At 48.2% G+C, this 24,958-nt stretch overlaps 1 protein-coding gene across 1 annotated transcript in view; it reads left to right on the top strand.

The window, feature by feature from the left end:
• Positions 1-24,958, top strand: part of LOC144767738 (C-type lectin domain family 12 member B-like) — a 113,582-nt gene that overhangs the window by 82,609 nt on the left and 6,015 nt on the right. The gene's annotated exons all lie outside the window — the stretch shown is intronic.

Raw genomic sequence — 24,958 nt, 5'->3', positions numbered from 1 at the left:
TTCTATGGCCTTCTGTGCTTGGCTGTCTTTTGCACCGTAGGCAGGTCCTAAGCAAACAGCAGAGATGTACAGCTTGGCCATGATTTGAGAGGAGAGAAAAAGTTTGGGTGGACAGCTCTTGCTCAGAACATCATGGGCATTTAGGAGAAACAAGGAAGAATGCTACTGGCAAAGGTGTTTAGGTCAACAGAACGCAGAGTTTCTGTCATGGCACCTGATGAGCATTAGAGGAGTTCAAGCAAGCACAAACATTGTGGTGTTGTTCATAGGCTATTTGAGAGCTGTGAAATGGTCTTCTACCACTGCCCTGTAGATGTGTACAGAAGTGATGAGGAATGGCACATTTTTGAGTGGTTTCTGTTGTGCGCTCTAGGAATATATATATATATATATATATAGTAGGTAGTTATAGTTAGGATTGTTTTCCATAGGGAATCAGCAAAATATATATACATATATATATATATATACATATATATATATATATATATATATATATATATATTATTATATATTATAATAATAATAATCCACATTTGTAAAGTGCGAACCATCACCCGTTAGGGTCTCTGGGCGCTGGGGGCCGTCGGGAAGATTAAGCAAGCTATTGCCCAGAGTCACCTGAGCTAATCTTCCGTCGGCCCCGGGGATCGAACCGTGATCCCCAGATTCCAATGTCAGTCGCCCTGGCCGCAGCGTCATCTCACAGGTTCTCCCATAGCCTACATAAATTGCTGCTATATATATATACACCATGTGACTCTGGGCAATAGCTTGCTTAATCTTCCCGACGGCCCCCAGCGCCTAGAGACCCTAACGGGTGATGGTTCGCACTTTACAAATGTGGATTATTATTATTATTATTATTATTATTATTGTCATAGCCCTGTAGATGTTTACAGAAGTGATGAGACTTGGCAAGTTTCTGATATGGTGTCTTTTGAGCATTAGATGAGTACCAGCGCAAGCATTGACCTATAGTGTATAGTCTACGGTGGAAACTGTGAGATTGTCTTCTACCACTGCCATGTTTATATGTACACAGCTGGTTAGAGAAGCCTTCAAGTATGCAACCTTCTGCAGATTTAATATTGTTGCTGAGTGTAGATGTGATTGGAGAAACTATGATTTGAATGGCATAGTCTCACATGCCAAGAGTACCATTGTCCCTGAGTACAAAGGTTTTTGCAAGATGAAGTTGATGAATATGTTTCAAGGGTTGGGTTGCTAGCAACACAGACAGAAAACTCCTTGGCCTTGCCATGTGGTTTTACCATGACAAAAGTCTGGCTGGGAACGTTAGCAAGACAAAGTTTTTGTTTGAATTATCGTTTTGAACTATAGTAGTCCATTGGCACCGGGGGAAAAGCGGCGAGGGGCTGAGAGGCCCTAACGAAATCCAGGGGTGAACTGAAGACGCAGGGAGAGGGCACACAATCTGATGCCTGGGACCCTCGTCCAGTCATCATCCCCCCCCACAGAGACTATCATCTCCTGCTGGCGGGCCGAAGACACAGATAAGCACACCGTCAGGAGTAAGGAGGACATATGGCCTAAAGTGGGACTCTGAGGAGTGACTAACGGGGTCCCTCCACGCTCAGGATAGGCCGTGAATGGCCTGGGGAGTTGAGTCGGGCAAGCTGAGTGGCTGAGAAGAGGAGTGGAGAGACAGGCAAAGCAACGGGCGACGGAGAACGGGGCCCTGCTAGTGAGGCCAGCGCTGGCCTACAATCTACTAGCACGACATGGGTAAAAAGGACGCGGTCCGCAAGGCCCCAAGGCAGGGAACAATCGACAGATTTGCGACGGCACCACTGGTAACCGATGTGGAGGGCACAGGATCAAGATTGGATACAGCCCTCCTGATGGGGGCCATACAAGCATCCAGGGAGGACATTCAAGCCTCACGCGTGGCCCTAGAAGTCAAGATAGGGGAGGTGGGCACAGAAGTCACGTTGCTACGCCAAGATTTCCGCAATCTCACAGAGAGGGTGACCACAGCAGAAACAAGACTGAGTGAAGCAGAAGATGTCATACACTCTCTCCAGAAGGACATGAAAGAGCTCAGAGACTCGAACAAGCAACTGCAATGGAAGGTGGACGACGCAGAAAATAGGGCACGACGTAATAACCTGCGCTTTGTTGGATTTAGGGAAGGAATTGAAGGGTCCAATATGGTGGAGTTCCTGCGCACATGGATAATGAAAACGATGCCACAGGCGACATTCTCCAACTGCTTTGTCACAGAAAGAGCACACCGGGCACTCCTTGCAAAACCGCTGGTGGGGGCACGACCTAGACCGATCATCGCTCGGTTTTTGAACTTTGCAGACCGAGACGTGATACTACACGAAGCCAGAAAGTTGGGGGAGATCCGCGTGGAGAACTCACAAATCATGATCTTTCCCGACTATAGCCAAGAGGTACAGAAGATGAGACGCACCTTCGATGCGGTGAAGGCAAAGTTGAGAGACTTGAAGATCCAATACATGCTGCTCTTCCCGGCTAAGCTTAAAGTTATCTATAAAGAAAAAACGTACTTCTTCACACACCCCGAAGATGCGTGTCAATGGCTGGATGAACGCCCACCCATACGGAGACGAGAGGAAGGGGAGCGATACGTGGCGGCAACGGGCTCCACGACCGAGAATCAGTCGGAGACGACGAAGACGCAGCGGCAGCGCAGAACGAGGGGGAACAGGAGAGTGAAGACGGTGCCCTATCCCACGCAGAGCCCGACTAGCAGGAGACAACAGTACCCCGGTACCCCCCAACGCGGTGGACATGCGGGATCCAGGTTCCGCTGCCTGTCGGGACATGAGCGCTTCAAGGGGGACGAAGACACGGGGGTACCACATCCGAAAGTGAAGAGTTGGAGGAACAGTCGTTGCATCCGCTGGTAGCGGCAATCAATGAGATGGAGCAGGACACGACTAAAGAAGGGGTACCTACACAGGGAGATGGTCAAGACTCCAATGCCTGATCAAGAGACACTCTGGATGGATGAGATATAGGCTCATGGACTGGAAGCACGCAAGTTGTTTCACACCCCATAAGTTCTATTTGTATAGTTTTTCTTTCTCTTTCTAATCTACTGAACAGGAATGTGGATATTGTAAGAGCAGTTTTTTCAAGTTTTTGCTAGGCAGACTGTTTGGGGTAGGTTTGTAGGGGGAGGAAATTGGGGAGGGCGACAGACCTTCTCCGCCAGTAGGTCCTTTTCCTGCTTGGGTAGAGGATGGGACTGAAGGGGGAGGGAGGTAGGGTGGGGAGTTGGAGGGGGAGTTGGGGCTGTTCGAAAAGTGAGAATCTACGGGGATGGAGCAACCAGGTGAGGGAGGATCGGGGGGTGGGGAGTTGGGGTGGAGAGGGAGGGGGGTTCATGTCACTGAGGTCATACACGCCGGCGTTCTAGACACTGTATCCACACCAGGATTACGCAACACAATTCGGGAATCAGGACAAAATGTCAGGTGACCATATGCGAGAGGTGCAAGAACAGAGGGGGTTTAGCATACTATCTTGGAATGTGAATGGGCTTGGTAGTAAAATTAAGAGAGGGCTAGTAAATGCATACATAAAACGGCTGGGTCTAGACATAATCCTGCTGCAGGAAACGCACCTTAAGGGAACCCAATGTGCCTTCTTGGATAGAGGTCAATACAGAGTCCTTGCGCATGCAGGGTTTACCCCAGGGGGGTGGCCATAATAATAAAGAAGAACCCACCGTTTCGCATAGCTCAGATGTGGACGGATCCTCAGGGGACCTACTTAGGAGTGAGGGGTGTGCGGAGGAGACGGGAATCCATGATAGTTTCGGCTTATGCTCCCCCTACACTACAAGCAGCTACACTCAAGGGGGTTGTGGACATCCTACTTAATACAGCAGACACCATACAAGTCCTTGGGGGAGATTTTAATGATGTGATGGAACCGACGTTAGACAGGACAGGGGTTAGACCAAGAAACCAGACCCAGACCTTACTCTCCAAGACGATTACTACCCTGGGGTTGACCGATGTGTGGAGATGGCTGCATCCAGAACTGACGGCCTACTCCTTCTTCTCTGGAGCCCATAGGGTCTACTCAAGACTGGACTACATTTTCCTAGCCAGACACGACTTGACGACGGGAGATGTAGCTGAATAAAAAGCAAGAGGAATATCAGACCATTCCCCGCTCCTGGCTCGAGTGGGGGGAGGAGGGGTGAGAGGATGGGATACTGGAGGTTGACAGCCTGGAACCTACAAAATGCGACCATATTGAAGGGTATCCGTGCGGACGTAAAAGTCTATATAGCTGAAAATGAAGGCATAGTTACGTCCAAAGCTGTCTTCTGGGAGGCCTTTAAGGCGGTTCTTAGAGACAGGGCACAGAACAGACTAGCCGAGGAGAGGCGGAAGCTACAAAATGAAATTGGGTCTCTAGTGGCACAGATATTGGAATAGGAGAGGGAGTATCAGGCCACAAGAGTGACAGGGACACTTAGGAGGTTGACGGACGTACAGCACTAATATAGAGAGGTAGTTACAGGAGAAGCTAAAACCCAGGCACTGGCGACACTCCATCGCCTTGTGGTATATAAATAAATAATACCGGATCTAGGTTTTACTGGACATAGCAATAACAGATAGCTCAATAAAAAAGAGTCAAGATTCGAGGTAGTAGGAGTTTGCAGGTTTAATACAGCATAAAGGACAGGAACAGGACAACCTGCACGGGAACAGGATGGCAGCGCTGCCGGGGGCAGGATCAGAATCGGCGTAACATTTAATAACAGTCCACAAATATATATACTAAAACAGTTACATTACAATGAATTACAGTAGGCGGAGCAGTGGGTGTGGTCAATAGCAGTCGCGAAAGATAAGGGTGAAAATGGGTGTAACAGGGCGTATACATAGACATGTGATGTAAACGTAACAGAATATGTCATAAATGGGGCGGAAACATGGAGGGGGCTACCTAAGGAGCCGGGACCTCTAACCTAATGGTGCGCGTAAACTGACAATGACGTGTTACTAGGAGAAGCTGGGGGCTATGAACTCTGTGCTAGGAGCAGAGACTGAAGTCTGGAGAGTCAGGGCGACATGTACCTAAACAGTATCTAGTATCTAATGTTTAGAGAACATGTTGATATAAACTAAGAGTCAGGAGGGGAGAGGCTAACGGACTCTAAGACTGGAGCATGCATTATTCTACATGTAGTGCGTGATGAAGAATATTAAATGACCATTAAATGCAGTATTTCTCTTACATGGAGACGTAAAGGCTAGACAATGACGGAAACTATTGATGCGATTCAGTAGCTTAGGAATGCAGAGAAGGAGGGCTGGACTGATAACTAGAATCATAACATACTCTTGGCAGACTCGTAGGCAGAGCCAGGCTGAGCCGGGCACTGTGAGGCAGGAAGTAAGTGAAGGGTCGAGGATACAGGTGGGGGCTGTATCGCTCCTCAGCGAGGCTCAGGAGACAGGAGCCGAATCTGGTGTCCGGGCCCTTTTGAGGCCTAGAAATGGGGACTTTACAATGAAATAACGTGCACACTGAGAAACGTGGCAACGTAACTTTACATAGGCCTGATACTCGTAGCTTTCACGAGAACTGGAAACTGGCATACTAGTGATGGACACAACTGTAATTGCGTCTTTAATCAAACATGGGGGATACATATGCATATTTAATCATGCACACATAACATAAGATGGAGGACTCGTAGGGACACAGAATATGGCAAAATTTACTTTTCCACATTCCCTCCTTGTCACTACGTTTCCATCAGGAAACATCAATATTCATGATACCATCTATCATTTCATACAGTATCATTTGCTCGTCTCGAGTTTTCTTGGAACTGGATTTAGGACGGGACTTGGGACTAGGAATACAAGATGTAGCACAAATGCCGCAAATCGCAGGGCCACATTGTAAACAGAGGCAGCAACTGAATATGATCGCTACTGCAATACCCAGAAATGACAATACTTTCCATCCCCAGGCGGAAATTATATTCCAGAACCAACCGGACCATGTCCAGGTGCCTGGATCTTGGTGTAACATATGGGCAATTTTATGGAGTCTGGTAATAGCTGAATAAACAGACGGTGCGTTATTAGGAATGAAAATGCAGCAACTAGATCCGATGACTCTACAGGCCCCGCCCCTATCGGCCAGTATGACGTCAAGGACGAGACGATTCTGGAGCACGACAATTCTCATAAAGGATTGTTCTTCGGTTAAGTTACCTAGAGCAGAAGTAGTCTCAATCACTACTGCTTCAAGTGTTCTGGTTAATCTACGTATCAGTTTACTATTTACAACAGTACCTAAGTAGGGGAAGACACCTTTATTGATATCTATGTATTGTTCTAGAGCAGTTTCAGTATAATCGACAATCGGGAGATTTCTCTTGTGTCTAGTATGTACTAGGTGGGAATTCCTATGATAGTCAGGTGGGGCTAGGAAAACTGGTGGCAGTAGGAAGGCAATGTAACATGTACCCTCCCAATCGAGGGGCAGACGAACATATGCGGTCTGACCACAAACAAAATAAGAATGACGTGAAGCTTTGAAAATAGATTTCCTACTGTCACTATACTTGACAATAGTAGTACAATCACTATGTCCTACATGTGCGGAACCATTATTTCGGACACATAATTCACCTTTGACTTGTAGTACTGAAATAGCAGGTAAGTCTGGAGTAGAATCAGACTGAACATTCAGGACCATGAAATTCGAAGAATAATTACCTAGATTATAAACTTCATTCTCTAGATCTAACCCTGTTCTGTGGGGAAGACCTTGCTTGTCTGGGAAACATGTACTGTTAAGTAAAGACATATCTGTTGAGGATGACGTTAACGTGGACCATGCTCCACACGAACCATTATGTGAAAATGGATAAGGAAAGAGTGGCAGAACTCCCTTCGGTGTCTGGAAAGGGGGGAGTCGACCACACACCCAACAATTTGTGGCATTGCTGGTCTGGTGTGAATAATGTAACATGCGGATAAAAGAGTTATTACGCATAGCAAGACGATATGAGAGTTCATGAGGAGGCAGATCACTAAACGTGTGCTCTACTGTAACATTAGCAGACTTATTTACATGAGAAACTGAAAAACACAAATAAAATGCATAACTGGTGCAGGAAATCATAATGCTAAAATATAGCAGAAAACATAAAATAATAGTGCAACTTCTAGAGTTCTCACTAACTCTCTCTCTGTGGGGGTCTATTATATACATGTCAGAAACCGGTCTAACCGTTTCACCTAGGGGAGGACTTAGACAATCAAACTGGCTGACTTATTTTACTAGACCTTAGTTTAAGCTTATACTCCTGTTGCGGAGTTTTCTCTAACAGGGAAGGGTTCGTAGCAATGTCTTTTGCGGGACAGTCCTTAAGAATAGTACTTTGGCAGTCTTTAAGATCCTCGGAAATGTTCTTTGAAACAGGTTTCAATCCAAAAAATCTTTTCACATGTGACAAATGGACCCAGCCCTTCCTGCCTTCCAGCTTGACGGCAGTACGGGTGGCCAGGAGGACCTGTCGGGGTTCCTTCCAGCGAGGCTCCAGCGGACTTGAACGATCAAAATTCCTGACCAGAACCATGGATCCGGGAACGATTTCATGCGGTGCCACCTCGGTATTGTCTGGAAATGCGGCAGCAACCTGTGAACGACAAGAGTTGAGGGCAGACATCAAGGAAGCTAGGTAATCTGTCAGCATATTACTTGAAACATCGGTAATACTTCGGGGTCTAGGTGTACCCCACATGTTAGGGGGGCGGCCGAATACGACCTCATAAGGGGACAGGCCTGATCTAGAATGTGCGACCATGCGCATATAAAACAAGGCAACTGGCAGAGCTACTAGCCAGTCCACACCTTTCTCTTTGCATACCTTTGCGATTCGGATTTTCAGGGTCTGATTATGTCTCTCTACGAGACCGGCTGCTTCTGGATGGCGTACACAATGGAACTTCCACTGGTACCCTAACAAAAGGGAAACATGTTTCATCAACTCGGATGAGAATGGCTGGCCGTTGTCAGAATATACGACTCTAGGGAGTCCGTAGTGGGGGAAGAATTCACGAACCAACTGCTTGGCAGTGGTCGCGGCTGTGTAATCTGGGACTGGATATGCCTCTGTCCACCTGGACAAAGCGCATACCACTACAAGGACATACTTGAAACCTCGACATCGCTCCATCTGAATATAATCCATCTGGAGGACTTCAAAAGGGTGGTCAGGGGGCTGGAATCCACCTTGTTCCACCGGGACACTTTTACCTGGATTAAACTGGCAACATATCATACAGGTACGGACTTTCTGCTTGGCTGCAGCTCGTAAATGCTTGTTGAACCAAATGTTCTGGATACTGTCTAACATAGCTTTTTCTCCTAAATGTGCTGGACTATGTGCGGTATTGATAATGATTTGAACCATGGAGTCGGGGAGAAACCATGTGGCTTTACCCTTCGTTACCCATCCCTGATCTGTCTGGACCCCTCCTTGTTCGGACCATTTCTTGATTTCATCGGGAGTAGCATGTAACTGGATATCTATGACATCTTGAGTGGGGTCCTTAACTGTCATACAGGTAGTCAGATCTGGAGTGTATGTCGGTGTCTTATTAACTGGAATGTCTGGTGTCTGTGCTGTAAGCTTGGCTGTGCGATCTGCTAGATCATTACCTTGAGAAATAGTGTCAGTAACTTTCGTATGTGCTTTGCATTTCATGATAGCAATAGATGTCGGTAAGTGTATGGCATCTAACAGAGCTTGAATAAGGAGACCATGCTGAATCTTGGTTCCATGAGAAGTCATGAAACCTCTCTCCTGCCAGAGCACTCCGAAGTCGTGTACGACTCCGAATGCATAACGTGAATCTGTGTAAACATTAACTTTCAGGTTCTTGGCGTGTATGCAGGCTTGTGTCAGAGCAACTAGCTCTGCTGCTTGAGCAGACAGGGTGTCAATACGGTGTGTTTCTATAACTTCAGTGTCAGTAGTCACTGCATACGCGGCTACTAGTTCTCCTGTACTTGTTCTCATACATGAACCATCCACATAAAGTGTCAGGTCGGGATCTGGTAATGGAATATCTGTCAGATCTTGTCTTGGCTTAGTCATAATGTTAACTACTTCCACACAGTCGTGTGTGGCAGGATTTGAATTAACCGACGGTAACAGTGTGGCAGGATTTAAAACGTTGCAGCGTCTGATTTCTATGTGTGGCTGGAACAGTGTCAATTCATAACCTGTTAAACGTGCAATTGTCAAGTGCTGAGTCTGTGTTCGGTTTAAAAGAACTTCCACGGAGTGTGGAACTTGTACTGTCAAGGAATGTCCTAATACTATGGAATCACTTTGTCTGATAGCTAGTGCTGTGGCTGCAACTGACTTGAGGCACGCAGGCAGAGCCTGGGCTACAGGATCTAATGTGCTCGAAAAATAAGCACAGGGCTTGTATTGTCCTGCTTGATCTTGTGTGAGAACAGATAATGCTGTACCTTCGCGTTCAGTGACAAAAAGTGTAAAAGGCTTACTGTAGTTCGGTGTTGCTAGAACTGGAGCTTGGCATAGAGCCTTCTTTAACTCATTAAAACTAAATGTATGTTCAGATGTCCAAGGGAGGACAGTCGATACGGCTGCCTCCTGTGTCGTTAACTGTATCAGTGGTTTAGCTAGAAATGCATACTGAGGAATCCATTGTCTGCAGTAAGAAGTGAGGCCAATAAAAGCACGTACCTCCTTCTGGGTCTTGGGCTGAGGAAGGCTCGCTATTAACTGGATACGGTCGGGTGTCAACTGCCTACCCCTCTTGGACAGTAAGTGGCCTAAGTAGATCACTTGCTGGACACAGAATTGAAGCTTAGAAGGGGACACCTTGTGCCCCATCTCGGCAAGGAAATACAAGACTGTAAGAGATGCTCGCTCGCAAGCACGTTCAGAACGGGCTGTGATCAGTAGATCATCGACATACTGGAGCAGGGCAGTGTCAGTTGGCATGTGAATATTGTCTAGTTGTCTCTTAAGTGCTTGACTGTAAATACTTGGACTTTCTGTGAAACCTTGAGGAGCGCGTGTGAACATATAGCTCCTTCCATTTAAACAAAATCCGAAAAGAAACTGGCTGTCTGGATGAATGGGGACACTGAAGAACGCGTTCTTGAGGTCTATGACTGTAAAAAATGAGGCTTCAGAATCAATGGCTGTCAATAGGGAAGAGATATCTGGGACAACTGGGTACTGGGGAATAATACATTTATTAAGCTCTCGGAGGTCAATCACTAATCGATATACTGGGGGTGCATTTGGATCAGTACGTTTCATGACTGGAATGATCGGAGAATTACATACATTGGAGTCAGTTTCTACAACTACGCCTTGAGCCATGAGCTCGTCAATAATTTTGGATAAGGCTGCTACAGCCTCAGGTGGCAATCTGTACTGTCTGATTCGTGGTAACACTACACCTGGCTTGAGAGTCACACGATGGGGTGTGATTTGCATATAACCAACATCAGTTGGACCTTGTGCCCATAGATGCTGCGGAACATTAGACAATCTCGGATCAAAATCTCGTAATACATAGTGACCCTTGAAGTCACGTAGGAACAATCGTATTCCCTCGGGGGAGCAGCAAATAACTGCACCTAATTCTTTCAGTGTCTTAATGCCTAACAGATTTTCTGGACATGACTTCGTAAGTAACAGATCAGTAGTGCGGGACAATGGACCTACTTCTAGAGTAACTGGCTTAGATATCTCGTTTATAATAGGCTTTCCTGAAAATCCAAGGGAAACATTTCTTGAGCCTGAGAGCGGAGCCCCTGGAACTTCGGCGTGACTAATGGTGGTCCTACTTGCCCCTGTATCAATCAAAAACTTTCTGTCTTTCCCTAATACTTGACTATGAACATAGGGACCCTCTTGATCTACAGGTATCTCGATGAGAGGCAAGCCTACCTCCCTCTCTAGGCTGTTTCATGAATATGGCTGATACTCTGGATACTCGGACTGTGCATACTGGTACATCTGCTGTGTAACATGCTGTGTTGCAGCAATAGGCTGCGGTACTGGAACTGTCTGTTGTGCATTCTGTGGCTGAGAAGTCTGTGAAACTTGTTCTTGTCTAGGCGGACGTGGTCTTTCTTTAGTCTTACCGGTAGCTATATTGTGTTTCAGAACTGCACACTCGTTTATGAAATGACCTGGCTGTTTACAATAATTGCATGTCCCTTTAACGGGAACTGCAGGATGACTGGCCTGATTCGGACCCCTCTTCTGACTGTCTTGTGGAATAGATTGTGCAACTAGTACTTTCATTTTCGTGTCTTTCATACGTTTTCTTTCATGATCTTGCTCTTCTCTGATTCTATTCTGGTGGTATTGGAGCATCTGTAACATTTGGGACGGGGTATTAGCTTGCCAGGTACTTTCGACTTTCAAAACTCGATTCTTAACTTGTGGACTTGAATTCTCGACTAATTTAGTAACAAAAAGATGAGGGTATGACTCGCTACTTGTCTTGAGGCCACTGTTTATACTAAAACATTTCTCGAATCTAGAATAAAAATCACTAGTGTCTTCGTCTTGTTTCTGTTTACAGGCTGAGATTGCATCCCAGTCTTCCTTTTTAGTGGCTAATAATCTTGGCAAAACTTGTATTAACAGTTCTGGTAATTCTTTACATTTCTCTCCTAGACCGGTACCTGGTACTCGTATCTTATCTTCGGCTTCTAGAACTGCCCAATCGATCTTTTTCTCTCCCACCTCCCAATCTTTTTCCTTGAGTTTTTCATATACCCCTGCGGGCAACAGGACTTTTAACATTTTAATTATATCTGGATACGTGTATTCTCCCATACGGAGCATGTCTTTTAATTCTCGGTGGAACCCTGCTGGATCTTTGTCATGACAGGGAATTAACTTTTTCATCTCTAAGAGTTCCATCTTTGTAATCGGAGTGTAAACAAACACTTGTTGCATTTCACCATCTGTTGTCCTAACTGGGTGTACTTCTCGTAACGGATTCTGTCTGTCTATGTAAAACGGTTTACTTTCTGGAGGTGAGACATGAACAAAATGCGGGTTCAAAAACATACTATATTTGTGGCGCTGTTCTAGAATGACACTAATTAAATCGGTACCTAAACCTTTCCATCTATACTGGAGTAACTCGTTCAGGACATCGTGTAACGGACCTGGATCAGAATGTTGACCCTCATACAAAGTAATGAGGTGCTGGATCATATACATACCCACCAGTCGCTGCTCGGCTGGGGGCAATTTCAGGAACATTTGTGCCACTATTTCGTCTGGAAAAGTGGTAGAATCAGTAATCCATCGGACTGCTGATCGGGCTAGTTCTTGTTCATGCATAGTACTTAACTCACTATAACCGATTCGTGATTTCAGAATATGATCGGTAGCTTGAAATACTTGTTCTAGAGAACCTTGTTCTGGTGCTGGATGATGAAAAACTGACTTGTGTTCTAGGCGTAAATTACGGTCTGGAAATCTAGATTTTCCTACATACGCTATTCTAGTGGGATTCTCGTCCTCTACCTCTTCAGTAGAGTCATTTTCTTTCTCGCTTACTTGTGCTGCTTTACGTTGTTCGTGTAACTTTAGTATTTCCTTACGAATTTTCTTGTACATACTCTCTATACTACTGATAGTCTTGTGTTTACCCTCGGCTATATTATCACTCCACCTTGTCAGGATTTTCATTTCGGCCGGATCTTTAGTCGGGTAATCTTGTTCTCTTATTAGACAATTAATCAGAAACTTTAATATCATGAGCTGGATCTCAGCTTTCCTTTGAGACATGGCTTCGCCAATACTTTCTGGATCATCCCCTGTACGGATGAAACGATATATTCTGTCTAGATCTCCTTTCATATCTGGTAGGGTGTCTAAATACCCGGTCACCCGTCTTACACGGATGGAATATATTACTGTACTATCATCACCTGCAACTGGATCATAGCGGCATTCAGTGAGAGCTCGTCGGATTTCTGCAACGGACTTAAATTTGGGCGTACGCTGTAACGCACATTCATGTAACTCGGCCAACGTTCTACGTTGGTGCGGTGGCGGGGTACCAGGAGGACCTCCTCCTGCGGCCCCTAAACTGGAATCGTCGACTGATACTCTTCGTACCAGCGCGGCGGGAAATTGTAATGTAGGCTGGACCGGGGGTACCGTAGCAGGTACTGCAAGAGGTGCCCCGGTGTCTGGGGGAGCAGGAATTGCCTGATTTACAGGGACTGGCGGAACAGGATTTGCATATTCCGGGACTGTGTCGTCCAAATAGGACGAGATGAAAATATCAGCTGCGGTCGGTTTGTGACGTAGCTTGGTCGGAACTAGTGGTGGCGGAAAATTACTGGATGCCTCCGGGGTTGCTTTTGGCAAGCCCTCGGCAAGAAGAGGATACATACCCTTGATGAGGGCATGCCTCTGTCTGTCTGACTGTTCTGTTTTAACTCGTTCACCTATCTCGATTAGTTCCCTTTCTTGGGCTCGTTCTAAGGATTCTCTACTTAGTTCTGACTTTCTGATTTCTTTTTCGGTTCTTTTATGAGATTCTTTGCGCCATAACTCGATGGCATCTTTCTGTGACTGTCTGGCTTTCTTTTTCCATAATGCTTCTTCTACTCTCATGATGCACTCGGCATCCCACGTACCTGATACGGGCCATCTATACTTTTCTTCTAACTGTTTGGTATACTCTACCCATAAGTCTAGATATAATATGGCACTTATGCCATGCTTCTGATACATAAAATGACCTGGACTGTCCCTAGGCGGGACAGGAACTGCTGCTTCTAGCAGACCTTTTCTAGTTTTTAACTGACGTAATTTCGAGAATAAGGGCATGACTGAACTGTAATCTAGACACAATACAATACACAATGAACACGATAATTACTTCACATTCATACCACGACATTAAAATACATGAAGAATATTTAAAATAACAGTTCGAACAGAATACTACCTGGAATACTGAAAACAGAATACATGAATTTTCTCGAGAACAGAACTGACTAGAACAGAAACTAGATGCACTGCTGAAACAGTACGAAACTTACCGGTCTCATAAAGAGACACGTCAGGACCCGCATCCACCGAAGTGGACACTTCGTTTTGGGTCTGTGTACCACCAACCCACGGACCAGAGTCAATTAGATTGACCCTGTCTAGATACTACCCCAGCAATGGTACTCACCGGGCAGCAAGAACGGAAGGCCTCGGACTGGACTGGACTGCTTCGACGCCGGACGGACGAACTTCGAACTTCTGTTACGGGTGGGCCTCCGGATACCTCGGACCTTGGACTCTCGGCTTGGGCTCTGGTCGGGACTCGCCGCGTTCCTCCACCGCCTCGTCTGGATGCTGAACCGCCACCTCCGTCTCCTCCGTGGGCCTGAGGGATACTTGAAGCAGAAATATCTGCACGTGCACGGTATGGTTCCGTCACGGCTGCAGAGGGTCAGGGGGCCGGTGTGGCTTCACCGGCGCGTGGGGAAAGGGCAAGTCCCTATTCGGGCGCCATTATGTGGTATATAAATAAATAATACCGGATCTAGGTTTTACTGGACATAGCAATAACAGATAGCTCAATAAATAAGAGTCAAGATTCGAGGTAGTAGGAGTTTGCAGGTTTAATACAGCATAAAGGACAGGAACAGGACAACCTGCACGGGAACAGGATGGCAGCGCTGCCGGGGGCAGGATCAGAATCGGCGTAACATTTAATAACAGTCCACAAATATATATACTAAAACAGTTACATTACAATGAATTACAGTAGGCGGAGCAGTGGGTGTGGTCAATAGCAGTCGCGAAAGATAAGGGTGAAAATGGGTGTAACAGGGCGTATACATAGACATGTGATGTAAACGTAACAGAATATGATGTGGGAGACAAATCTGGAAAGTTACTGGCGTGGCTCAGTAGGAAGGAAAGAGATGCCAGGTGGATAGAGCAGGTTAGAGACCCTCAGGGGACACTGGTAAGGTCGGACGCTCAGATCGCAGAGGCATTTGCCGCCCATTACATATTATTCTATGAAGCTAGAGACCTAGGGACACAGGAGGATGCCCTACGCTACATGTCAAACATCGAGCTACCGGCACTAAGTGCTGACTCTTAACGAGGCCTGGAGGCTGACATTACGCTGGACGAAATTAAGGCTAAGTTGAGAGCGGGAAAGTCCCCTGGCCCGAACGGATTTCCTGCGGAATTTTTCAAACGTACGGCCGACCTATTGGCTCGCCATCTCCTGGGACTCTTTGAGGAAGCGGTGCAGGAGGGGAGACTGTTGTCAGACTTCGTATGGCAACAATAATTCCAGTAAATAAAGAGGGGAAACCAGCGGACGACTGTACATCGTACCGCCCCATCTCTCTCCTGAACATAGAGGTGAAATTATTGGCGACTATCCTAGCACTCCGACTACGGACGGTGATATCCGAATTAGTTCACCTGGACCAGACGGGCTTTCTCCCCGACAGGGCCACTAGATTAAACTTCAGACGCATTCACAACTGGCTACAGGAGGTGGGCAAGAGAGGGGAGCTGCACTGGTTCCTGTCCTTGGATGCCGAGAAAAAGTTTTAACGCTGTCCACTGGCCCTTTCTCGAGGGTGTCTTGGCGCGGTTCTGCTTTGGCCCCAAATTCCAGAAATGGGTACAACTGCTATACACGGAGCCTAGAGCCAAAGTTAGGGTTAACGGAATCTTGTCCCAGGACTTCCCGGTAAGACGAGGGACCAGACAGGGGTGCCCGCTGTCCCCCCTCCTCTTTGCGCTCACAATAGAGGTGCTAGTGGGCGCGATTCGCCAAAATGAGGTGTGGAAAAATACAAACTGGGGGGCACTACCAACCAGAATATAAGATCCTTAATTATTGCCCGGCGATGTCGCCTCTTGAACCCACAAAGAAGTTAAACTATTGAAGAGGCAGGCGCTGGAGACTGGAAGGCAGGAAACAAGGTTTTTATTCGCTCCGGAGGAGAACACAACGAAAACGGACAGAAGGTATCGTTCTGAGGTGCTCTAACTGCATCCCGGAGGCCTGGCCTCTTATACACAAGTTGATCTCTTTATTACATGTAACACATTCTCGTTGATACTTTGATGTACGGAAAGACATCCTCAGAATCCCCCCTTCCCAGCCCGTTCCCATGCAAGGCTACAGTGGAAGTCCCCGCCCCGTTCACAACAGGTGATGATCATTGCGCAGCTGGGTATTCCGCCGATTCACGGAGTGTGCGGGTTTCGATCGGATCTCGTGGGATGGGGGGGGGGGCTTTGATCATCTCGGGGGTCCTTTGAGGAGGGAAGCTTCCTATTGTAGGGGGAGGGGCAAGAGATTGGTATCGGCAGAGCTAGGTGTCGGCCTGGGAACGGGGAAGACAAACGGGCACACGGGGAAAAGGGGTTTGCATCAAAAAGGGCCGGAGGTCATGACGGGGAAGCAGGGAGGTGTCGCGCTGGGAACAGGATGAGGGCCTGGGGCAGAGCAGCGCCGAAGAGGGGTTTATGACTCAAGGCAGGTGCAAGCAGGGGGGGGTTGCCAGCGAAGTTAGGAGAGAGAGAGAGAGACGCGCTGGCTCTCGGCGAGAGCAGGGAAGCCATGGTGTCCAAAAATGGCGGCTGTTTTACGCGCACAAAAGGTTTAAGGAGAGCAAGAGGGCGCCGATAATGTTGACGGTTTTCAGCCTAACTTTTAACAGTCCTCCCTTTTCAACATATCTAGCCAACTTGCTTACTCAATGTCAATTTTCATCAAATTCCTAACTTCGGTATCATATAATGCCCTCATATGTTCGCTTCCAATGTCCACAGTTTTGGGAAAAATACAACTCGCACATAAAGAACACATAGGTGGCAAACATTGAATTCCTAAGCATAGGCCACATATTACGACTACGGGAATCAGGATAATGGTGAGCAGTCTCCAGCCCCAGTTTTTGACGGTGTCCCAGAACCAACCACCAAGCGACCATTCTTCTTGCTCTTGGTGAACTTCCGAAGAGAGTCTGTGAAGATGTTCGATGGCTTTGTACACTGAGGGTGAGTTGTCCGGTATGTATGTACAACAGCTGGCCCCAATAATGCGGCATGCTCCTCCGCGGTCCGCCAGAACCACATCTAGAACGAGGCGGTTCTGAAGAGCCACCAAACGGACCGCTTGGAGCTCGGCAGTGTTGTTGGCAAAGATGCCCGCTGTGATGTTCATGGTTGTCTCGACTGCCTGAGTCAAATGTCGGATGGCACGGCTGTTTGCCATCGGGCCCCAGAGGGGGACGAGTCCTTTCATAGCATCGAGGAACTGTGCTCCTGTTGAGTCGGCTTGCTCAACGTCTTTGGCTCGTTTTTGCCTGTGGTGATTCGCTGGGGCCACATAAGTTGGAGGAAGGACGAAGGAGATGTAGCAAGTGCCCCCCCAGCCTTTGGGGAGCCAGGTGTAGGCCTTCGTGCCACAGATGAAATACATGTTTGGGGATGACACAAAGGAAGGTGGATCCGTGGAGTCCAAAGTTCTGGTAAAGCGGCAAGCGCTGTGACCCACCAGCTGTGTCCCAAGTCCTTCTACACACATGTGGCCTGTGACGTTGATGACCGTCAGGGCTACAGTCAGAGTGGCAGCCGTTCGTTTCCGCAGATAGGAGAAGGTGGGTCTGGTTGGATTGTTGAACACCTGCATTTCGATTCGTTCTTTGGCCGGAATGTCCATTTGGATTGAGTCGCTGGGGGTCAGCGGGCAGAAGTGTGTCTTTGTCTTGTTTCGCCCGGCCCCATGAGAAGAATGTGCTGCAGCTCTGCTGGAGGTGGCATTTCCCGTATAGCTCTCTTGCAGGAGGATCAGCCAGGCAAGGCAGGAGCCGTGGACGGAGAAGGGTGAAGGGATGAATGGTATTGAATGTCCAGTGGCATGGGGTAGCAACCCACAGATCCAGCAGTTGGTGGCGTTGGTGGCAAGATTGTGCTGGTGAAGTAGCTGCACGAAAGAGTTGTTCCAAAACTCCTTTCGCCTCTCTCTTAGTTGAGGAGAGAGCGAAATTAGATAATGTTCCTTCATGGTGGTAGGCTGAGCAGTGGTTAGGAATGTTTCGTGAGCAGGTGCGTGTTCTTCCATAATCCAGAGCGTAGTCATGAGGAGAAAACAGAGGAGGATTACGATGAAGAGTGCAATTGTCTTTGAGCTATGGAGTCTGTCTGTTCTCGGATTTCTGTAGTGGGTATTTCCTGTTGTCTCAGTCGGCTTCTTGTTTGGCGCTTCCATCATCTTCTTATCTGGCGCTTCCATCATCTTCGTCTTCAAGGTGCTCGGTAGTGGGCAGGACCACAGACTCAGTTTTAGCTTCTCTCCAGGTAACCCTTGGTAGTTTGGGTCACCGTTCTGAGATTCTTTAACCTAGTCCGTGGCCTACTTAGCCGAAGCTCCCTCCTTTCGACGCAGGAAATACCCTTCTCGAGATGGCACAGTGGGGTCAGGATGTTTTGAAAGTTCAAGTGTCTCTGTATCAGGGTAGCAGTTCAACGATGGTCGGTCCCGGTTCAGGAGCTCTTCTTGGGTGTTGACGGTGTCTGTCGTGGCCAGGGCTGGAGAGACCTTTTTGCAGTGATGAGCGTGCAGCCAGTGTTTCTTCCCCTCCACTCGAAGTGCGGTCCGAGTGGTGATCAGCACTTGCCAGGGGCCCGTCCACCGGGGTTCCAAACTCTTTGATCGCTGAAAGTTTCGGATCAGCACGAAGTCCCCCGGCTGGATGGCGTGACCCGGACCCCTGGAAGCATCGGGGATGGCCTGCCGCACCTGCTGATGAAGGACAGACAAAGTTTCAGTCAATTTGTACAGATAATCAGACATTAGGACATCCGGAACGTCATGAATGGACGTTGGTTTCGGGGCAGACCAGACGTTCATGGGTCGACCGAAGACAACTTCATAAGGGGTTAAGTGATGTCGGGTGGGGGTAGAGCGCATCGATAGCAATGCCAATGGGAGGGCGTCTGGCCATTTCAGGCCCGTCGTAGCCACTATTTTGGCCAGTTTAAGCTTTAGTGTGGCGTTGTGTCGTTCGACAAGCCCAGCAGATTGAGGGTGGAAGACTGCGTGGAATTTCTGTTTGATACCCAGCCCATTTAGGATGAGCTGGATAACGTTGGCTACGAAGTGGGGGCCATTATCACTCCATAAAACACGACAGAGGCCATAACGGGGGAAAAACTCCTTTAACAGGACCTTTGCAGTGGCCATAGCGGTGTTGTCACGGGTTGGATATGCTTCCACCCATTTGCTAAATGCGCACACCACGACAAGTACATATTTCAGGCCTTGGCATCTGTCTAGCTGGATGTAGTCCATCTGCAGGACTTCAAATGGGTGGTTTGGGACCCCAAATCCCCCCCGGGGTACTACAGTTCCCTTCCCGGGGTTGTGTTGCAGGCATATTAAGCATTGTTGGACCAGGCGTTTGGCGGAATCTGGGATCTTGTCATTGTGCCAAACCCTGGAGACAAGTTCGATCATGGGGGCTGATCCTATGTGGGCTGGGGAGTGTGCCATGGATAATATGGGAATCAAGTATGAATCAGGTAGCAACCATCTGTTCGTGTCTTTTGTCCGCCAGCAGCCTTCATCGTCTTTCAATCCCACCCGTGCCCATTCAGTCAATTCGTGTTGTGTGCTAGCCATTTGTATGTCTCTAATTGTGTCCTTGGCGTCAGTCCAGTTTTCTGCTTGTGACCTGGTCACGTACATACGTGTTGTCGTTCTATTCTCAGCTGTCGTTCGGGCGGTGATGTCGGCTAGTGCATTTCCCTGTCCAATAATGTCTGTCACCTTCTTGTGTGCCTGGCATTTGATAACGGCAAGTTTGTTGGGGAGGAGGACAGCTTCGATTAAGGCGGAGACTAAATCCCCGTGCAGAATGGGTGTGCCGTGTGAGGTCAAGTATCCTCTCTCCCTCCAGAGGAGCCCAAAATGGTGAACCACCCCGAAGGCATACTGGCTGTCGGTGTAAATGTTCGCCGTGGTTCCTGTTGCCAGGATGCAGGCTCTCGTCAAAGCAATCAGTTCCGCTGCCTGGGCAGATCGCTGGGTGATGCGGGCTGTTTCTACTACAGTTCGAGCCGTGGTGACTGCATAGGCAGCGGAAGTGGTACCATCGGAGAGTTTGATGCAAGAACCGTCCACCCACAACTCCCCGTCGGGGTCAGGGAAAGCTGTGTCTCTGAGATCGACCCTACTCCTGGTCTGTTCGTCCGTAAGAGTCACGCAGTCATGTGCGGGGTGCACATTGGGGTCGTTCTCTGGCAAGGGTAACAGAGTTGCTGGGTTCAGGGTGGTGCATCTTTTCAGGGTGATATGGGGGGCAAGCAAGGTTAGTTCGTATCCAGTCAGTCGTGCACTCGTCAGATGTTGCGTCTTGGTTTGGTTCAGGAGGGTGTCGACTGCATGGGGTACCAGTACCGTGAGGGAATTCGAGAGTACGATCCCCTCACTCTGTCGGATAGAGACTGCAGCAGCAGCTACAGCTCGAAGGCAGGCAGGCAAGGCTCTGGCGACAGGGTCAAGAGTGGCAGAGAAGTAAGCGCACGGTCGTTGCTTAGGACCGATGGCCTGGGTCAGGACAGATAAAGCGCACCCCTCCCTTTCGTGAGTGTAAAGGGAGAAGGGCTTTCTGTAATCGGGGGTACCCAGGACAGGGGCTGAGCAAAGGGCATCTCGTAGTTCTGTGAAGGAGGTTTGACACTCAGGAGTCCAAGGGAGTGGGAAAGGGACGTCTTTGTTTAGGAGAGAGAGCAGTGGTTTTACAACGAGGCTGAAGTTTGGCAACCATTGTCGGCAGAAGGAGGTGAGGCCTAATAGGGAGCGAACCTGCTTCTGGGTTTTAGGGACAGGGGTGTCTAGAATGGTCTGGATTCGATCAGGGGTGAGTTTCCTTCCATCTTTGGACAGAAGGTGGCCTAGGTAAGTGACCTGGGGTAGGCAGAATTGCAACTTCTTCTTGGAGACCTTGTGGCCATTTTCCGCAAGGAAGTGCAAGAGTTGAATGGTGGCGGTAACCGCTAGAGGGGTGGTGTCGGCTGCCAAAAGGATGTCATCGACATATTGTACCAACACCACCCCGTCGGGTAACCGGACTTGGTCTAGTTGCCTTTTGAGGGCCTGGCTGTAGATGCTAGGGCTCTCCGTGTAGCCTTGAGGGGCTCGGCAAAACCTATATGAGCGGGATTTTAGGGTAAAGCCGAAGAGATATCGGCTGTCTGGGTGGATGGGGATGGAGAAGAATGCGTTCTTGAGGTCGATGACGGAAAAGGTGGTGGCAGTGGATGGAATCAAGGTCAGGATGGTGGTGATGTCTGAGACCACAGGGTACTGGGGTACCACCACTTTGTTGATCTCTCGGAGGTCGATGATGAAACGGTATGCTTTCTCATCTCCCTCTCCCTGCTTCTTGATAATGGGCAAGATAGGGCTGTTGCAAACGTTGCTAACCACTTCCTCTACCACTCCTGCGTCTATCAGTGACTGGATAATCATTACCAATGCCTTCTCGCCCTCTGGCGATATCCGATATTGTGGGAGTTTTGGGAGTGTTGCGTCTGGTCGGACAGTAATGTGCACTGGGTCAATTAACATACGCCCTACGTCCGAATCCGCTTTGGCCCACAGATACGGAGGTAGGGTGTCAAGCAGGGACGCGTCGACGTCGGTGATGGAAAACATGTGTCGGGGGGAACAATGTTTAAGCAGAACGGGGTTGTCGTAAAGAAACACTCGAACTCCATCTTGAGAACACCTAATCGTCGCTCGGAAGTGTTTCAGTAAGTCAAGTCCCATAATGGCGTCAGGGCTATTGGAGGAAAGCAAAAACGTGGTGTCGGTGGTGTTGTTTTCTACGTCAAAGAGAATCGGGGCAGACAAAGGGTTGGTGGAGGGCGTTCCATCGAAACCTGTCGATGTTATGAGTGAGCCAGACAAGGGTGCCCTTGGAATCAGTCGTTTAGATAACGCACTACGTGTTGCGCCAGTGTCTACCAGAAATGGAGACTTGGTACCCAGGACCTTAGCAGTGACATAAGGGCCCTGCTGGTCAACATAGAGCTCGACTGGATCCCTCCCTCGCCCTTGGCTGTCCTATGCAAAGGTGTGAGTGTCGTCATAGTCAGATTGTTGATATTGGTTCTGTCTGGGTCGATCGAACGTATTCGGTCTGCTTGATCTGTCATTAGTCGCGTCATTTGGGGGCCCTCGTTGTGGTCCCTTAGGTCTCGGTCCGTTTGCTACATCCCTGGGGTCTCTGTTCCTGATCATTTCCAGGAGAACTGGGCACTGGGATTTCCAATGGCCAGTCCCTTTGCAGAAAGCGCACTGGTCATCTCTAAGGTCTGTGCGTCCACTGTAGGGAGTCAGAGTGCGGTCCTGGGGAAATGCAGTCTTAGGGACGTTTGTCTGGTAGTTTCCCCGGTATTGGTCTCGTCCTATAGTTACCCCTTGCAGTTTAGCAATCATCACCCTCTCTTTTAAGTCTTTCTTCTTTTTCTCTGTCGCCCTATCGTTTTCATTTTTCTGATGCTCATAATATTGGGCCATTTGGAGAATCGCTGTAGGTTTGGAGGCTGCCCAACTACTCTCGCTGGCCTGTAGTTTCTGGGAGATGTCCAATGATAGGCCCTTAACATAATTCTGGACAAACAGATGGTGTCCGGTTGCAGTGGTCATGTCCTGGCCGCTGTAATCGGAGAACACCGTTTCAAACCGGGAGAAGTATTCCGATACATCCTCCTGGGGTTTTTGGCGACAGGCTGTTACTATCGACCAGTCCACTTTCTTTTCTGGGATTAGGGTTTTTAATTTCTCTACAATTTTATCTGGGAGGTCTAGAATGGATTTCAACGGCTTTTGTCCTGGTCCCCGTTGTTTGTCCAAGTCATCGAGTTGTGGCCAGGTATGTCCGAACAGCTCAAGGTGGTCGACTTTCCGGATTTGCTTCCACACATCAGCTGGTAGACATAACCCGAAGAACAAGTCGATGTCAGCCAGGGTCATGATAGTTGAACCCAGGGCTGTACCCAATTCAGTATAGAAGGCAGTGGGGTTTTTACGTAGGTCGGGTAGAGATTTCCGGAATGTCAGTATCTCTTGCCGGTCCCATGGCTGGTAGACCCAGTTGTATACTACCCTTCCCTTTGCATCTTGGTTGTTTGCATCATCGTGAGTCCCTGTACCTCGAGGGGGAACCCAGTAAGGGGCAGCCTCACGTATCGGCATCATGGTGTTAGATAGCTCGGTTGGTGGTTCGGTCGCTACGGGGGCCGCGGATTTAGCTCCCGGCTTTCGTTCAGTGAGGTGGCGGAAAACCTCAAGCGTACGCGTAAGGAGGTCCGACACATCACACTCGCCCTCATCCCCGATATCGACCTTCCGGTACAGAGTCCTTAGGCTCTCGGGACCTTTGTCTCGATATCGGTCCTCGTATGCATTCAAGACATGATAACACAGTCGTACGGTAAAATGTCGCCTGCGACTCCCTGTATACGAGCTGAACATATCTGTGATGTACTCTTCATCATCCTTCCTTTCTACCAGTGTCCTTGCTATTTTGTCGATCCCCGCTCGCTCATCTTTGTCTAGCCTGTTTGTTCTTGCAAGGCCAGCTCCTCGAGTCTCATGCTCGTCTAACGTTGTCGTTGATGCGGGTTTTAATACAAGGGGTTCGGCTGGCACAGAGGCCATTGGGGCCGACGCTGCGGCGGTACCTTCGTTTGTACCTGGGGGTGGCGCGTGCTGCGCCAAGGGCCGAGAAGGGGCGTATGGAGGGGGCATGTAGATGATAGGAGGACCTAACAGCAGGTCCTCATTGGCTTGTCGTTTCGAGGGTAAATCAGGGTAGAGCATGGAGGGGGTTCTAACCGGACACTGGCTTGGCGTTTCCCTTTCTAGTTTCTGTTTAGCTTTCTCTCTTTCCTCTATCTCCTTTTTTAGTTTCTGAGCAGCTAGGTGGGCTGCTTTTTGCAGCTCTTTTTCCAACCTACTCTCAGTTTTCTTTTTACGCTGTTCAGTTTCTTTTCGCCACATGCCGAAGCTATCAAGCATAGTAGGTGTTGTCTTGTTTTTACCTAGGGCAGTTTCTAGCATTTTTATTTTATCATCATCGAAGGATCCTATCAGGGGCCATTGACTTTCTTGACCCTGTTTTGTATATTTATGCCATAGTTTACTATAGGCAATAGCGGTCAATCCATGCTTCATGAACATGTCCTTATTAGGGGTGCCTTCCAGTGGGGCTGGATGGTCCATCTCTAATAAGCGGTCCGGGCTAAACAGGCTACTAATCAGTGGGGAGAAGACAGACATGACGGCTCGTAACGAGGGACTAAAAAGTCAGCACTGCCTATCTTATCACTAGGTGCAAAGACTAGACAGAATATTTCTATTCTACGTTGTTTGCAGGCAGTGAATACCTCATGGATCACAATAACCAAAGACCAATAAATAACAATGGGGAGAATGAGTAGGTCCGCAAAGATCTGCGTTACCTACCTTTTTCACTATCTGCAAAAAGGGTGGTCTCTTCCCTGTTTGCAGACAGGGAATCTCCAGGAAACAATAATTTTGCGAACAACAGTTCAGTTTCAAGCAATTATAGGGTGGGGGAGAAAAAAATAAGCACGGCTGCTACCCTACCTATCCTCCACTGCTTGCAAAGAGAGAGACCTTTGTTTCTCCGTTTGCAGACAGTGAATCCCTCATAGATCAAGATAACAAAAGACCGATAAATAACAATGGGGAGAATGAGTAGGTCCGCAAAGATCTGCGTTACCTACCCTTTTCACTATCTGCAAAAAGGGTGGTCTCTTCCCTTTTTGTAGACAGGGAATCTCCAGGAAACAATAGTTTGTGAACAACAGCTC

The sequence above is a fragment of the Lissotriton helveticus genome, chromosome 7, assembly GCF_964261635.1.
Source record: "Lissotriton helveticus chromosome 7, aLisHel1.1, whole genome shotgun sequence".
In the NCBI taxonomy this organism is placed as follows: domain Eukaryota; kingdom Metazoa; phylum Chordata; class Amphibia; order Caudata; family Salamandridae; genus Lissotriton; species Lissotriton helveticus.
Note: the sequence above shows the minus strand (reverse complement) of the source record. Positions and strands in the feature narration are given on the sequence as shown.